Genomic DNA, 18,727 nt, shown 5'->3' on the forward strand with positions numbered 1-18,727 from the left:
CCTGCCTTTTTAAAAACCTTTATATGCCCATTTCAACGCTGATCAGCCCAGGTGTCCCCCCATCCAGCACAACAAATAAACATCTAGCTATACTTAACAAATGGCATACGATAAAATGAAGGGAAAACTGTGCATGTGTGTGTTCAGATAAGCATTAAGCAGAGCTGGTTGTTTTAATTTAGTCTCATTCTTGCATCATTATTATTATTCAGACGGGTTTTTTTAAAAATTGAATTTATGTGCAGTGACAGACTATATGAGATTAATCACACTGGCCTTTAATTACATTGAGGTTGGTTTCTGGCCGCAGATTATGATGCAAAGTAATGAAGACTTTTTTTGACAGCCTCAACCAGAAGCTAAAGAGTGTACGCCTTTTGTGCTGCATAGAAAGAGACGTGACTTCAGGCACATGAGCAGATTGTACTTGAAGAAGTTCATATATAAAATAAAAAAAGTTTAAAATTTATTTTTTTAAATCGAGAGGCGTCTTAATAAAACTGTGATTGAGTTTGTTTTTAAATAAAATCATAAAGTCATCCTGACATACTTTTTTTTTCTAATGAGATGCCCAAATCCATCAAAGGTACTCAATCTATCTATCTCTATATATACATATATTTCTGCGATCTCTCGAAGTGTTATTTTTCTCCTATATGCCTGATACATATGAGGTGTTGGTGTGCAGCAGGACTGACAGAGGTTTGGAGTTGGTTGCGGTCCTCCTTTGCTGTAGACACTTTGCAGAATGCAGGTCTGCAGCGCCGCCTATTGTAGCATAGCTACAACAGCAAACTCCCCTCTTTTCTCAAGCATTCGCGGCTCTGACAGAACACTGTCTCACAGAACAACTTTACATTTTCTGTTCACATCGCAGAGAAGCGCTTCACTGTGAATGGACCCGGTGTGCACAGGATGAGCTCGTAATTTAAAACGAACTGATATTCTTGAAGTGCACAGATCGGAATAAATTCTCTTTTTCTGTATATATATGTTTATATCAAAAGAAAGGCAGACTTTAAACCCACAAGAGGGAAAATAATTTCATTTGTGCAGTGCATTCTTTTAGATCTATTAATGTGCGCCTTTAATAACCACATAAGACAGAAAAACAGAACGAGAGATTTTATTCTGTTATAGTAGAGATAACAAGTAAAGTGCTTGTCTAAGACGTTAAGTCTATCCACGAGCTCATGTAGCCTAATTTTCGTTTTCTTAGAGCTGCAGAACATCGTCTGCACACAACATGCTTGTGGTTTTTCGTTCGGTTTCATATCACCCCAGCCTCCTATCTTCACTGTCAAAAACCCCAACAGCTACAGACAGAATAGAATACACACAGAACCATGCATTTTAACATTACAAATAATGGCATTTTCTCAACGTATCCAGTTCACCCTGGAAAATTGGAAAAATGAAAATTATGCTTTTTTTTTTTTTGGTTCTTGAAAAAAAAAATCCGATTAAAATAAATAGTACTTTTTTTTCAAGTATATCTTGTGCTTGTGTAAGAGATATACATTCACTATTAATAAAATTGGAATTTGCCAGTATAATTTAAACAGTCTGAATTCATTAAAATCTCGTGAAATATACACACAAAAATTCTGCTAGGAGAATACCGACTTCCTGTGGGAGTTTTTTTGTGAGGTTAAAAGTTAAACTCTTCAGTGAGACAGTCGTCTTATTATCGGCAAAATTTACTGCTTCATGTATGAGACGGATTTGTTTTTTTGTGGTATTAAAAAAATGCTACACATAACTACTTCAAATCAATGATATCCAAAACTAACACGAATATTAATTCAGTTCCGGAGGTGAACATAATGTAGCTCAATGTTTTCAATTCTTTTTGATTATCCTATGATTTCACCGCTATACTAATATGTCCTAAGTATAAATATTAAGTTTACTGCGTCGGAATTTTATCTCGCATGACAGGACATTTTGGCCTCTATTTTACAGTTTGGATTTTACAGTTGCACTAATCTATGCTATAGGATTACTGTAGTCTTTATAGTTCGGGTAATGTCAGAGCCAGAAAGTTAGTGTCTTGCCCTTTGGCCCTGCCCTAAGTCCCCTGCAGCCGCCATCATTCTCTGTGATAGACTCCCACAGAGTATCAGTGTTGCAGCTCAGTGCAGCTGCCAAGCCTGTAATGGCCGACACTCCTCTTCCAGTAACACTGAGTGACAGCAGAGAGGACTAACAGGAACCATGAAGCTCTCCCAAATTTAAAGGAACAGGTTTGGATACAGAAAGGAGTTTTGGACTTGTCAAACACAAGTGTGCACAGGAATGTATCTAGAAATGTAGAAGATAAATACATACAAATGCTATTGACGCCATGTGTGACATTTTTGGGTTTTGCAATATATTTCCAACCAAACTATTTGCTTACAATAATTGTGGCGTGCCAGTCATGTACATCACTTTTAAGATAAATGTAGTTTTTTCCCCTTTATTTTATAGAAATGGTGTTAAACCTTTTTATGCCTATCCTCTATAACAGAGTGACTAAAATGCTGTCATGGCCCACTCCTGCCATACAGCTCTTATTTTAGAGATTCACTGTCCCAGCTCTGGAGATGTGAGCGAGCTCTTGAGATAACACAAAATAGTTTCAACATGTCTGTATTTGACCTTTAATATCCTGTCAAATAGCGTCGCCTCACATTCACATGCTGCGTCTTACCTCTGCCGTACCCACATGTGGAGCCCTTGACTGAAAACGTGGAGCTGTTGGCCTGTTCTGGAGGCTGACTGGGCCTGTTTGTCTCTCCGTGTTGATGTGTCTCTGTGTATATTGGCAGACAGGATGTCAGGTCCATAGTATAAGAGCAGGGGGAGGTAAACCTGTCACTGTTACCTGCCTGCTGTGGTTTCAAACCCCCCACATCCCCACCTACACTCGCACTCATCCTGTCCCAGCAGCAGCTCTGAGTATGGGGTGTTTTTGATTCAAAGACCCCCCAAAGTCACATTTTCCTCCACATCACACCCTTTTACCTGAAATTGTACATTTCTAGAAAAACGGGGGGGTTATGCTTCTCTTACCTCATGGGTTCTTGATTGTTGTTATTTGAGAACGAAATGGAATTTTACTAAGACTTTCTGTTTTATGTCAGCGTGTAATGAAGTTGGTACAGTGTATTGTAAATATATTTTCTTCTAGAAATAAAACTAAAAGATACACAAACTATTAAGTATATAATTCATAAGTACAAAGACATATCTGTTTTACAATAACATTGGTATGCTGTTATTAGTGTTTGGTGTTGTCTTTTACAGCATGGGCTTGGCCTTTTCTCTTTCTTTTCTTTTGTTTTAACACTTCCCTCTGTAGTGGCTGCCATGCTTTATAAACCTTCTTCTGAATTTCTGAAATTTAAAACAGGTCTTTTTCATGACATTTAAGAAAATTATCCACTCAACAAAGGTAAATACAGTTAGTGTGGACTTGTTAGAACAAGCTATCCATCTGAGCTATTGTGACTTTTTAGACACAAGATACTAATTTTAACTGTCTTTTGAAGTTTCCAGTTAACTAATATCACTGGAAGCTATTATGTGAGACCAAGTTCAGAAAGTTAGTTTAAGTCTGACAGGATATACAGAGAATGGTGATTAAAAACCCATGTTTATCAAATGAAAATAAAAAAATAAGTAGCAGCTAAAAAAAAAAGAAAATACTGTCCCAGACTGGTTGGAGAATCCGAGGAGAAAAACATCCTGCACACTGCAACGCATATTGTAGTGCAGCTGTGACAGCAGAAAGCTTTTGCTCCTGCTTTATTGTACAAGATTGCCCCCTGTTGGATTAACCTCAAAATACTGAAACATTTTATGATCTATCATCATAGGCCGTATGATTCAGTGACGAGTGCATGACTGTCACTTTTAGAACTGGGGGCTTAAATGTCATTTATGAAATCACCACTGGCCATGAAAAAATAATTATCTAAGTATCTAAGTATTTGTTTTTCTTTCCTTTTTTTTCATTTAGGGCACAGTCTGAAACCTCACTGAAAACATTATACTTGTTAAAAACTAGAGGAGGATCATATGCTGGCAGAGTCTCAGATATATATGTGTTGCATTCTTCTGGTCTCCGCGTGATGTTTTCTCCATCTGCTGTCCAGTGCCACTCTCTTCACTGGTCTCCTGCCATCTGTTTAACAGCACCTTTGCGTGACCAAATGCCTTTACTCCCTGCAATGTTATCCACGCTACCAGAGAGGCATAGAGAAGAAAACCGCCATGATATTGTGCTCCATCAACCAATAAAACCCACCAGTTAAAGCTGCTCAAGCCCAACACCAAATCCCATTTGTCAGCAAATAGCTTCCTCGGCTTGTCTGCTCCTCCGCTTGGCCGGGTGCTTCTGTGGAGCTCTCTGCCATGAAGATGACATTTTCAGTTATTTGTTGTCTGCTGTGATGGCAAGCAGGGAAGTGAGGAGGAGAGGGATCTGTATATGATCATAAATGTGCCTCAAAAATGTCTGATAGATCATCTGATCTTTGTCAACTCAACAGGTTTGACTGATAGCCCGGAAGCTTAAAAAACAGCACTATGTCAGTCTTTATATTTGTCAGTATTCATTAAAGGTCCATTTAACACTTAACTGAGACTTTTAACTGACTGTGAGCAAATTATAATGCCTGTATCTCTTTGGTACCTGTCTAGAAGCAGAAAAATTGAAGCACTAACTGACAGCCTAAGGATTAAATGATAGAAGGGCAGGAGGAGTGTTACAAAATGCTGGAATGGAAAGATTTCCACAGAAACATGGAAAAACTGGAGACTGAAATTAAGGAAACTAAGACAAAAATGATGATTTGTGCAAGCCACACCACTCCCCACCTCATCACAGCTGTGTTGGTATATGTGTGTAAAAAGCCAGCAGGAGAGCTGGTTTAGGTGAACATTACCCTGCAGGCTCTGGGCTCCGCTTCCTCCACCACTACAATATAGGCAGAGAGGGTCATATCAAACTGTCTCGAGCATATTCTCCCCGCTGCAAGGTCACTGCATTTTTGCATTGTTGTACACTCTCGTCATGAAAATGGTATTTTCTCATAGAACGTTCTGAAGCTCTTCATGGCTGAGCTGTGAAAGCCATGACCTTTTTGTTGCCGGGTGGGGATTTCTGGATTCAGCTGCTCTGCTGGTGTAAGGGCTGTGGTGCTTTAAAAAAAAAGAAAAAAAGAAAAGCTTGTTATGCCTTGTTGCCCTTCAACCATTGCATCATTGCTGCTTTACCACTTCTCTGACTGAACAGGGACTGATTGGCACCTCATCTTTCAGGCCTTTCTTGGTCAAAATCTGCCACAAATCAAAAATGTATTTAATGGAACAAAAGTTCATATTGGCGACGACGGTTAAAGCTTAATGAAACACAAAGGAAATGTGCGCTTCTCTTTGAAAAGAGCAAAATCTCAGCAAACAGCCCACAAACACAGCCATTCACACAACTTTATGCAACTTCTAACTTTGCTTTCAGTCTCCTTTCTGTCACGGTTTCTCTCACACGCTGATTTCCACTAAAACAAGCAACGCACATTCTACTGCTTTTTATTGAAGTTGTGTCTTTGTGGGCTCAAAGCACTGGCTCCTCTGATGTAACTATGCCTGCACTCCTTTTCTGCTGATCAGCTCCTGCTGGTGAGGTGATGGACAGTAAAACTCTCCCAGCACCTGTTTCCTGGCCGTGCTCAAGTGTTGTTAATAGGCTGATGAGAGACGTTAACAAAGTTACTGCAGCACGCTGGAAGGATAAATCAACACAGCGGTGCAGTGTCTCATCCAGTCTGTCAGAAGTGACATTTTTAAAAGGTCCCAGCGACCGCTCAGTCAGTCCTTTACCTGCGGTGAGATGGAAAGATGGAAATGGAGCAAAGATTGAGTGATTAAAGCACGGGGAGATTTAACAGAGCTTGGGTGGACAAAGAAAAGAGAGGTTTGATGGATAGGAAGATGAAGGAATGGAGGAATTGCAGAATGGAAGGGGCTGCAAATGTTTGAAGAAGCAGATGGAGAAATGGGCCAGTGAAAAGGGCCGAACTGAGGAATGGAGAAACGGAGGAATGGATTTAAAAAACTGTTGATCAAGACTACTAGTCGTGATTTTGGTGAAATCAAGCCTCCTCGAAAAAATCTCTGTGAAGTTGTTGGAAGAGGAATGAATAATGCAATAGACCAAGTCATTTTCCCACATCAACAGCAACAACAATAACATTCATCCTGTGTGATTTCATATAATTTCTTTATTCCCTTGCCTTTCTCTCCCTTTGTGATGTGCCAGACTTATGTGCATTACAAAGAGAGTCAGGAAATGGCTTTCCACTTAAAAAAAAAAAAGAAAAAGAAAAGAATGAGAGCAGATCTTGACACTGTTACAAAAAGGACCTTTGGCTGTGAAGTACCTTTGGGACAGAGGCACTTCTCTCAGATTTTCATATGAGCATAAGACTATCTAATTAAATGTACCCACAAGGAGCAATATTTCTTCAGTGTGTTATCATTTTTCTGCCAGGGACTCACCAAGACATTACTATCATAAAAGATAGAAAAGGGGAATTGTTTTTCTTTGACTAAAAATATCCTTTCTGGCTGGAGTCCAGCCTTGTTGCTTCTCCCCCTGTGATTTCCCGCCTACTCTTTGAACTAAAATAACATCTTTTTTTTTTTTTGAATGGACTCTTGTGTTATTGATGGATTTCTGCTCCTCTGTGGTTTGCATTAATAGCTCGGATGCCTGTATGGTTGCATTTAGCGTGAGGACCCACACACGCATACGCACAAGCACACAAAAACGCTCTCAGGCATTATTACGTCGGCGCACACTCGTACGAACTCGCACACGTACACACACGCTAAGTAAATGTTAATATACACAGGTGCAGTCTTTAGGGAGGTTGCTTTTGCTCTCTCATCAGTCACTCGTAATCACTTCCCTTCCAGCCCAGTAAATCACCGTCTTTTACTGATGCATTTATAGGATGCATGTTCACAACTTGTAGCCAGGGAAAAGTTTGACCACCACTAGGAATACATTATAAGCTTCTGCATCCATACAGTCACACAGTCACCACAGTCATGCAGTCAACTCACAGACAGGAAATATTGTTTTATAAATGTCCACTTAGTTTCTGAAATGTATTTGTGCTTTTAATAGGGTTTTAAGCTGTTTACGACATATGGGTGAGAGTGGAGTTATTGGTCAGGTGGGGGTGTGGGGGGTTGGGAGGGGGGCTCCTGGGCGGCTGTGGATATTGGCAGGTTGCACGACTCCACCAAACTAGTCCTGGGGAGGTCCCAATGACCTGTTTTATACCAACACTGGTGCTTTGTCGTAAAACCAGGGGGAAGTCGAGTCACAACTTGAGTATTTGTTTGAAGTTGATGGAAAAAGTCCTCCTGTGGCAAGATCGAGTGAGTGTTGTGTGCTGCTGTGTCTGATGGGAGTGGAAATGCGCAGAAAAACCAGCAACTGTGTCCTTACATAGACTTTTGAGCGGTGCCCAGGTTCTGGTAAAATACTCCCAATACCACAGAGGAAAGAGAACTACATTCCCCTCTTACTCTTTTGGATGGAAACAGGTTCTTGTCGCCGGCGTTTGAATGTTGTAATTGGACGTTGAGGGGCTTGCAGAGAGAGGTGTGAGCTCACGTTAAAACGGCTCAAAAATCACAGATTTCTCACATAAGTGGAGGTTCGCATTCAGACTTTAGCAAATGCTCAGCCGTGCCATGCTTGTTGCTGCACCGTCCTGAATGAGACAGGTGAAGAAAACTGTCTGTATGTTTTCACAGATTTAATATTTGCTAAAAGCCTTGAATTTCACCTGTCACTGTAAAACAAAAAAATGTGTCTTTGCATACGCACGGGGTGTCAGTATGATGGATGGTGTAAGTGTGTTCCAGGATTATGTTTTATGAAAGTCAAAGGGCCCTGGGGTTGGTCTGTGAAGCACATAATCTCAGTCAAATTGCTCAGCTGGATGAACCGAGGCTTTATTATTAAACACCTACGAGAGGGCCTAGAGCTGGTGGAGGACCCTGAATATCCAGCTTAACGCTCTGGACGCTCTCATCACACGCCCTTGCCGTTTAGGCATGAAATTGAAACGCTTCTCAAGAATTCATTTACTACTAAGAATGAAACAGGAACGGCATTAATAGGCATTGATACATTCGAAAGTGCACTTTTTGACACCCTTTAAATATTCTGTCATTTTGTTCCTTGGAGCTATGGTTTCTTATCTTTTTCTTTTTTTCCCTCTTGCTTTTCATAAAGTGAGTTTTATCTTTGAAGAGAGAGTATTAAAAATAGTAATACTTTTGGCAATAAGTTTCAGATTTGATGGCACAAGTGAGAAATGGCTATAAATGATGTGGTATTGATTTCACATGTGGTGTAGCACTACCAGCAGAAAAAGGAAAAGGGAATGCAGTCCCCGGGATGTTCACGGAGGGCTTGCTGTTAGAGGCTCTAGGGGATCCAGAGCCTGGTTCCACAGCACTGGGAGCTGTTAAAAATACCATAAAAGGTCCATATCCACAATTACTCTGACTTTTTAGATTTATAAATCTTTGTTAACGCTTATGGTGGATGCATTACTGGTTTAAACATGGGAATTGATTGCTGCCCCTCTGGTAATATTGCACTTGGTAATTCTAAATTATTCCATAAAGGCAACAGATTTTTTATAGAATTTGGCACAGTAGATTTGGTAGTACAAGGTAACCTGTGCAGGTCAGTTTGAAGCAAACTGAAAGGGAGGTTGCACAAAATTTTACTCTATTGTAACAATACATGCAGCTGAGATATGAAAACACTTTTGAGCCGTCCAAGTTTATAATGTATTTGCACCTTAAGTTCAATTCAATTTTTATGTATATAGCACTGACCTGTGCGGTTCACCTTGGGTCTATGGCATCTGCAGCTTTTTTCCCTCTTTTTGCTGTATACTACCTGCTTATCAACAGACACTGCAGCAGACAAAGAAGCTCTCTGAATCTTATACAGAAGAACAAAACCAAAGAGCGAAACAAGACTTAATATTGGACTTTCTCTCCCCCATGTCCCTAGAGGCAAATCTCCAAATCCAGATGTTGAGCTTTACTGGATGTAGCCATTGCTGGTTAAAAACATGGTATGGTAAGCATGGTACCACTCTTTTCTGTAATCTATGGAGGCTACTCAGGTTAAAGGTCTTCCCTTGGAGGAGCTTGCGAGGTAGGCTTTGTGCTGTATAGCAGCGCATGTAACATTGTGGAGCTGCAGCTGGTCTGGACTGTGAAGCTGGAAATGTTTACCATGGTCCACATGGCTAATTTGTGTGTTTTTATTTAGCTGTTGTGTATCTGGGACTTTTGGTTGGGGTTGGTGGAAAAGGGGGGCGCAGCAACAGTCAACAGATGCTGTCAAAGTGACCGCAGCGAGGAAGCAGAGACAAATGCTCCTCATTACAGCGCTGACTGCAGCGCAGTGGCCCAGTAACTAGCAGAAACCAGCTCCATGTCTCTGACTGTACAGCTGAAGATCAGCTGATCCTCCCTGGTTTTACTTAAAGTCAAGACCCATTCTCTTTTTCTTCGCTCCAGCTAAACAGGGATACGTTGTGGCAGCCATTGCAGTACAAATACAACAGGGATGCTCAATTTAAATGTAAAATGCACAACGCAGCACTCAATCTTACTGATGTAGTGACTGAGCTGCAGCTCACCTAAATTAATCCCATCCTGTCATTCACTTTCATCCCAGATCCAACCATTCCAACAACCAACACTCCAGCTTTGGATTTTGCTTACAGTGAGTTAGAGACCACATCCGAGGTGGGCGGATTTCCTTGTCAGTCTGGAAACTGTCCAGTCACATTGTTCATCTGAGAAAACATAAGGCGATGGAGGAAAATATCAACAGATTTGATTAAACACAACCATATGAGCAGCATAATTGGTATTTTCAGGCCAAGTGTGGGTAACCAGAAATTCGCTGTTATAGCGGTGTTACGCTCAGATGTCTGAGCTCATATTGAAGTGACAAGCTTAACTGCTGGCTTACACTCAATTGACTTAGATGGTACAGTTGACATTTCAATGGATAGCTTGAGCTTTGAGGCTTTTATTGCACATTCAGTAATAACATAAAATACTATCCATTCATATATTCTCCGTGGCCCTCATAAGGATTTTGTTTGTTTCCTTTCCCTTTATGACTCCAGCTGGTCCCTGTTTTCTTTGTGATAAATTGGATGATATTATTTTTCATTATCTCAATTATCTTTTCACTCACCCTGTAAGTGCTAAAGGTTCATATGCTCATATGCTTTGTGTTATGGTGCAAAATGAAGAAAAGTTTTTCCCAGCTCCTCCTCACTGACTGAATCAACAGCACTGTACAACAGTGTCCACCAGAGTGATTTAATTGGGCTGTGAAACCAATGTGAGCAATGTTCCTGACCCCAATCAGGAGTCAGACAGCAGTACAGGGATCACCAGGGGTTACACTGGGCCCCGCTAGATGGACAGGAGGGGAACTGTAAACCTGGAAAACCAGGAGCCCAAGCTCTGTGTGTTTACCCCACTACTTTTACAAGTGATGTCACCACATTGTAAAAAGATACAGTTCTCTGCGGCCGGTCCTTTTGTTACTATTTGAGAGAATAAACACTAGATAAGTGCATGCAGGGAGATGGAAGCAGAGGACTCTTGCTGGCGGGAGAGAAGAGGTAACGCAGGCTCCCGTGGTGTAAGGTGCGTCCAAGAAGTTGAAGTGGACTGTGGGGATCTGTAACTGTCCAGGTGCTGCAAGCCTGGGCCCGGCCTCGCTGGTGGACAGGGGGATCCTGCCTATAAATATTCAGCCATCCTCTCTTTTTCTTGTACACAGCAACAAAAACATCAACTGTTATTGATCTCTCTGGGCCTTTCAGTGTGTGTCTGCATGAATCTGTGAATCATAGCGTGTGCTTTCTTTCTTGAAATAGAAGATGCGGTGAATCACATGCTCAAATTCGGCATCTGTCTTCGGAAATCACCTTTTGAAAGCCTTTCTCATTCCAGCTCCTTTTGAATTCCATAAATATTCAACTTCCACCTCATATCCCTGCTCCCTTTTCTTCCTCTTTATGATTCTCACTCTCGCTACAGGTCTTTGCGGTATTGCAACAGAAAGTTTCTTAACATAAGTCAGAGCACCAATGTGTGGTGTAAGTGTAGCCGTATGCGTAAAGGCAATGAAACAGCTTGTGTTTTATGTGAGCTCTCCCAGTTCAGACAGCTGGGTGGCTGCTGGGGCTGTGTTAGCCTATAGCTCACGGGTCCTGGTCTGCACTGTAGTGATGTAAGTCAAGCAAGGCGATTCCAGTGCAGCTGTAAAGATAGGAAGCAAGCAAAAGCTGGATTTTAGATAGTGTAGAGAATGAAGGGACTCATCAGCTTCTCCAAAATTTTCCATGGAGTCTGTGATTCCTTTCTTTCTTTCTTTCTTTTTTTCTTTTTGCTAAAGCAAGCAAATTTAAGACTGCTGTTTGTGATATGCTCCTCTGAAGTCCTGAAGGCCCATCTTTCTGTTGACTCCCATGGATGATGTCACATACACCAACAAACCTGACCACTGATTTTCTGATGAAGCCTTTGCTGCCTTGCTCCATCTGTGGGTTCAAGTGTACTTGTATGGTTCCTTGGCTTGGACTTTTATTAGCTTTTCCCGAGCCTCAAAGAACTTGGCCTAGCTTGGTTCTCTCCGGCACTTTCCCACTAATGAAGTGCACATTCTGCCGGCGCGCCTGGCTGAGCCTGGTTCCTTGGCTATCCCTTAATGGGAATTTCCCCTTCTTCCATGCATCTCTGCCTGTCTCGCTTTCTGCCCCTGCCACTCTGGTGTGTGTGACTCATGTCCTGTGCGGCCAGGGGATGTTTGATTCATAAACCTTCTCACACTTGTTTGCCACTGTTGGACTGGTTGGCTTACTGTCTGTGCAACTGGCTGCCTGAGTTGTTAAAGGGCTGACTTATTGCACGACTGGGTGGCTCAAAATGGGATAAAGGTTTAGAGGCTGTGACAGTGAGTGACACTGAGGAGTGGACTGTGAGAAGAAAAAAAACCCCCCCAGAACAAAGGTGCATTTTCAGTTCACTTAAACATCAGTACACATTAAGGAGTATATTTCTTGTGAATCTTTGAAGTGTGACAGTAAATCAGAGTCTGCTGGATGAACGATTTCAAACATGATTGCATCCTTCCACATGTTTTATAATGTCTAAAATGAAGACAGACGTCAGAGCAACAGCAGCAGCACCTGTTGCCGTGTAACTGCAAAGCAACTTAATTTGCACCAACTGGAGGAGCCGCACACCATCTGAAATTTCGGAGCCTCCTAATCACTGGAAAAATAATCCTTGTGTGTTTTCGTTGCACAGCTCAGCGAGGATGAGATAGTCTACATCCTCAAATCAACCTTAAAGGGCCTGTGCTATCTGCATTTTATGAGGAAAATCCACCGGGAGATGAAAGCTGGGAATATACTCTGTGACAGGGAAGGTCATGCGAAACTGGCTGATCCTGGCCTGGCTGGACATTTGACGGTGAGCTTTGATTCCACTGGGCCTTCCACTCTCTGAAAGTCAACATAATAAAATCAGGTCTCCCTTGGAGAATATGGCATATGATAATAATTTCTGTCCACAGTGGTTTCACTGCTATTGAATTAACCTTTCTGATGGAAAACAAAAAGCTGGGAGCAATAGAATTTGGAAGTGTTTATTTCCACACAGCTTTTGCTTACATTTCACATCCAAAGAATGCAGCTTTCGCAAACCTTTTACATCCCCTCATGAGCTTTAATCTTGTCAGAATCTAGGTTTACCTTAAGAAAGCACTGTAGAGCTGCCAGAGGGACACTATGCTCAGGATAGAAGACGAGAAGCTAGACTCTTCAGGCTGTGCAGTTAATTCCCATTATGAGCCATCGTCATGTTTCCAACAGAAGTTTGTGGTTTGGGCGCTTGCTGCTTACAGAGGACATTTTCCTTTTCCCACACTGGCGTATCTTCAATGCACATCTTTTTCTTTTTGTCTCTCCATAGCGATTGGCCAGTGTTCCTCTGAGGGGGGTCAGAGAGCAACTCTTAGCTCCCCGTGGGGGGGTTAGTAGAGAACTCTTTGTGGACGATGAATTGTGGCTGCTGTGGCCAGGAGATATACAGTACTGTGGTTTAACAACTTTAATGAGAAAGGAGAGCAAAATATGCAAATGATACAAAAGCCCAAACAAAGCAAAGCACTGAAATAGTCCAAGTACTGCTGAGGTCAGAGAAGTCAGCAGCAGAATCCTTCAAGCTCCACCCTGGCATGCTTCCACCTTACTGAAGTGTCCTTGAGCAAGATGTGGAGTCGTTACCAGTTCCAGGAGTGCTGCTCTGACTGATCCTGAACTTTGACCTCCTTGTGGAGAAGGCCAGTAGATAAGGGAATTTCCCCTAAGGGACCTGTAAAAATGTCAAATTATTATTTTTAGATGCAAAAATAATGGGAGAGGAAGATGACACAGAGAGAAAGCACAACTCACTTAATCTTCATCAGCTTTCTTTTTGCTGAATTAAAGGCAGTTCATCTTCTGAAGACTCTGGGGATGTTTCTAACCAGAGCTGATGACCAGTGCTCGGGGATCCTTCCCCTGGTTTAGAAACCTACAGCTGCAAATAGGCTGGGTCGGCTGCCGCTTGCTGGGTGGTCTCTAGTCTATAGAGCATAAGCGCCCCATTACTTACCTGGCTGCATTGTTTTACTTTTTGGACACTTAGCAATTTTTGCTAAGCACTTGATGATTTAAAGAGATCCATAAAAACTGCAGGACTGTGACCCTTAAGAATCTGTACTGGCTAGAGCTGAGCTGGACCAAGACACTGGGAACAAAGTATAGCTATAGGGAAGGTGTTCAGGTTTCAATTTAGCATGGCTGGAATATATATATATATGTATATAAGTACAATAAACCATTTAAAACCGCAGGTTTAACATATACAACACAGAAATAATTTAAAAATAAAAGTGCATTGGGAGATTTTTTTTTTCACTTATAGGCAACGAATCTGCAAAATTCATCATGCACGTCTCTGTCAAGGCTGTGAGGGAGGACAGAAGGACTGGATAATAAGTGTGTAATGATGATGCCTTTTACAGGGTCATCGTTGTCCTTGTCCAGGCTCCACTGGTCTATTTGGAGGCCTTTTTCTCATACAGAAAAATAGACACAGCATCTTATGAAGTACAAGGGAAAAAAATATCCATCTGAGCTGTTCTTTGTAAGATGTCATATTGGCTCCTTAAGAGAAATGGCATCCAAAAGCCCGAGCAGTGGTACATATATGTTTCTGGAGGCAGCCGTAGAGAAACTGAGGAATTCCTAACATCTCAAGTAGGTGTGTTTTCTGTTTTTACACAGAAATCTTCATTGTTGGAAGGAAAACTGTGCTAAAGCAGCCAGTTTAAAAAAGAATCTAAAGCAGTTCTGATGATATTTAAGGAGGGTTAAATGGTGGCGGGGAATGCTTGCCTGAAACGTTGTCTTTTCTCTTCCTGAACTCACAGGGCTCTATAAAACTGGTGGTTAGCCTTCAAAAGAATATGTAATTTGTGGAATCAATAGTGGTATAGTATGTGTAAATTTAGCAATGTTTAATGACCAGCGAGGAGATGACATATGGCTTTTATAAGCCTCGTTATCCTTAAAGAATGCAACAATGAGCTTGAGCAATCGCATTCTCATCAGGCAAGCCAGTCTGGGAAAAAATGTCTCACAGAGATACCATGAATAAGCGAAGTGGCAAATAAATGAAGGTGATGAACTTTAAATGTAGCCCCTCTTCATGTGGTCTCGGTGGGCGTACTTGGGACTTACTGTTCTTACATCCATGTGCAATCACTGAAACACTCTCAGCATGAGCATTTTTTTTATTAGATCACATAAAGTAAACAGTCCCAGTGAGTGTTTTTGATAAATGCAATTTGCTGCTATGCTCCTTTCCAGGCTGCATCTTGTGTTCAGCCTGTTGTAAGTTAATTTGCCAGATCAACTGAAAAAACAGAGAAATCTAATGGAAAACACTGCCCTGGCATCCACACTGCATACCAGTGGTTGCCTAAAGAATGGGAGCCCTTTAATGTGGTGATTGCATGGTTTCAGTTTGAAAGTTAGTTTCCGTAAAAAGAACACGCTTTTCCGTTGTGCTTTTGCCTTATTTCATCCCCATTTCCTTTCCTTTGACGGTTACATTATCAGTTTTGTGGGGGTTTTTTCAAGGTACTTATACAAAATCATCACTGACATGTTGTGAACTCTTCCTTAACTTACCTTTTTATTTGTTATTGCAAGAATGGCAACTGTAGCGGCTGCAGCTGGTTTCAGACATCTACTTTTTTGTGCATCGGTCCACATGTGCATGTACTGTGTGTGTGGGTCTGGGCCTTCATTAGGAAAGTGCTGCTAAGGTACCAGACCTTCCATAAATCCAGCAAACTTCCATGAATAGAGGGAGGAGAGCTTTGGGATTCTGGGCAAAAGTAAGCAGTTCTGGAAAAATCAAAGGCATATGGCACCTGAGGGAGGTGTATTCCCAGCCATAGTTTTCATTTATGGTTAGCTCTAGCTGGTGAGGAACTGAGTTTGACACCACCGCAGCACTGCTGTTCTTTCTCTGCGTCTTTCATGTCCTCTGGGCTGTGGGCACTTCACGCACGCTTGCTTGGTCTTACGGTGAGATGTTAGTTTCTCTTATGCACTGAACTGTTTCTCACCTTTTTAGGAAATTTTCAGTTGTTTCATCCTGGAACACACCAGAGGGCCTTGATGGCTGCAGTTTTGGCTGGTGGTTTCCTGAAGGCCTTAATTTCTGGCAGAGCTTTTTCCTCTAATACAGCCTGCATCTGTTGCAAAGGGGGAGGGGGGGGATACAAGCAGCAGTCAGCCAAACAAAAATATAGCTTAAAAAAACGAAGAAGAAGAAAACTACATTTACAAGGCCCCAGGCAGAGCTACTCTGATATAAGAGCACTATAAAGAACATGGAAGTTGTAATGACACTAAACCCAGTATCCCGCTGATTTACAAAAAACATAACCTGTTATGTCTAATTCAAGCTGAGTTTAACCGTTGCTGTCTTTCTTAATATAACCATCAAGTGCTCCTAATCATCATAATACAAAAATCACAAGTTGTCACTCTGAGGCATTGTGATGGATCTGCTGAATGTAACGCTTGTGCTGTGCAATGTGAAACAATCATGTTATTATATTTTCTCTACCTGGCATTAGGATACACACGCTGACATTCACAGACACACACACACACACACACACACACACACACACACACACACACACACACACACACACACACACACACACACACACACACACACACACACACATATCCAAGCAAATGTTACATTTCATCATATTCACCGGCCCTGCTCGAATTGACATGGACACAGAAAGTAGGCTTCCTTATTTTCTCTGGAGCACATCGAGGACTTGTGGTGTAGGTCTAAATGTGGGTTATTGTTACTTGAGAGTACGTGCTGGAATATTGGGTGTATCGATTGCTTTTTTTTGTGCCGCAAGCCCTCTTGGCCAGGCCACAAAAGCCTCTTGCTGCATGCTGCCAGTAGGCCCATTTCTGCTACACTTATTTTTAATACAAGTATTACATGACTTTGCTCTCTGAAGGTTTCAGAGGGCAGGAAATAGCAGATTGAATGTAAACAAGATTAGCCTCCCTCTCGCGCAGGACAGCCAGCTGCTGCTTCAACACTCGACTGTAGCGGGCCGGTGCAATGTGGAGCTTTGTGCAGGAAAAAGAGGTGTCAACCCTGATTTTGTCACTACCTGGCAGCTCTCGAGGATGTGCTGCACGCCCTTCAATAGCAACATAAATGACAGATCGGCAATTTTCAGAGAAGCTTTAAGCTTTGCAAGAATGTGGCGTGTATCTCTTGTGTCCCTTGTGTCATGCCACACTGCCCTTCCTTTGGTCCTGTCGTTTACCGTCGCATGTCTTGGCTCCTATCGCTCCCTCAGCCATCAAAAACTAAATATAGCAGATTTGTTGCTCTTTCAGAATATATTCCACCTGCCAAAATACACAGGCCCTGCTTTCTTAACCTTGCGCAGTGATCTGTGTATTTGGAGTGGAAATGCAGTGAAAGGCGAAACAGGGGTGTTCGACATAGCTGGCTTAAAGGAGAGGTAATGACACTGCCTGCTTGTGTTTTTGGAAGCTGTGAAACCACAGCAGGGAGCTCCCCATAACTGCGTAATTATAACTCCTTACTATTACTCACATAGGAGTCTTTTAGATATTGATTGCTGCTGGAATGCCCTCCATGCGGTGTTTCTGCTCACACCGTAGCGTCTAGGCTGCGTTGGAAGATTCTGGCTTCGCTCGACTGAAGAAGAATTACAGCAAAAATATTTTGCTTTAAGAAGTTAACATCAATAACACTGAAGTGGTATAGCTCATTGAGCTCGTACCCATTTACCCTCATTTTTCTTGACACCTTCCTGTTTAGAATTCATTTTTAAAACATGAGCTATGAAGTCATACCTAAAAAGCGGTAAATGTTGTTTTTTTTGCTTAGATTTTATATTCAGAGGGAGTAATCCCTGCAAAACATCACTGCGGTTAAACAAATGAGCACTGGTAAGTTCTGCCTTCTGTGCCCTTCCAAATGCACAGAATTTACTGAACATTTTAAGCGGTAATCAGCCACATGTTTGTGTTGTAAGAATCGCTTTTGCTCCCTTACATGATACTCTAGCAGCATTGAGTAATGTACTTCATGATATCAAACAGCTTCTCTTGCTTGGAGTGCAATCAAATGAAAATGCCTAACAGAATCTGGCTGATATTTTTAAGAAATGGCTGGGTTCCTCCTTTCCAGATGCAAAAACTTGTTCTGAGAAATGTAATCAGGCATCAGAGTGTTTGCGCTCTGTGTGTTTGCAGCATGCAAGCAAACTCTGGTGGGGTTCATCAATGATGGAATGTGACTTCACAGGGCTTTTAGAAATGCACATTTCAGCTTTCACTTCAACACTTCAGGCTTGTAAATACAAATAATGTCATCATGGCATTTGAATATGATTCCATGTCCAGCTGCCCCGTGTTGCCTTTTCATATATGGATTTTCTCAATGATTAAATGCATAATATGAATATATATCTTATTATATGAGTGGTTAACACTGGTGCCTAACAGGAAGAAGGCTTTGGCCTCCAGTTCACCCTCCAGCCTTTCTGCGTGGAGTTTGCATGTCTTCCCTGTGTCTGCATGGAATCTCCCTCATTCAGTTAGTGGGGTTAGGTTAACTGGTAACCCCTACCCATCAAACCTCATATGGATCAACATTGGATGGATAAAAGGAATTGAAATAATGCTGAATGATCAAACAGCAAATTTACATTTGACAGCCTGGTGCAGTGGAAACCATCTGACGAGTTTCCTTTATGGCATGAACTCGTTGTCAAGGGGATGAAGGTTAATGATTTTTCCTCTGGCAGCATAATAGTTTCTCACCACGTATTCACTTGAGATCAGCTTCAGTTGCATTATGTGTTTGATCGTAATTTGTAAATATGTAAATGAAGTGTATGTTATCATGCTGCAGTTTGAATTTACCCCTAAAGAAAACCAAATTAGATCTCACAAATTTTCTT

Source organism: Astatotilapia calliptera, chromosome 11 (assembly GCF_900246225.1).
Source record: "Astatotilapia calliptera chromosome 11, fAstCal1.2, whole genome shotgun sequence".
NCBI classification, from domain to species: domain Eukaryota; kingdom Metazoa; phylum Chordata; class Actinopteri; order Cichliformes; family Cichlidae; genus Astatotilapia; species Astatotilapia calliptera.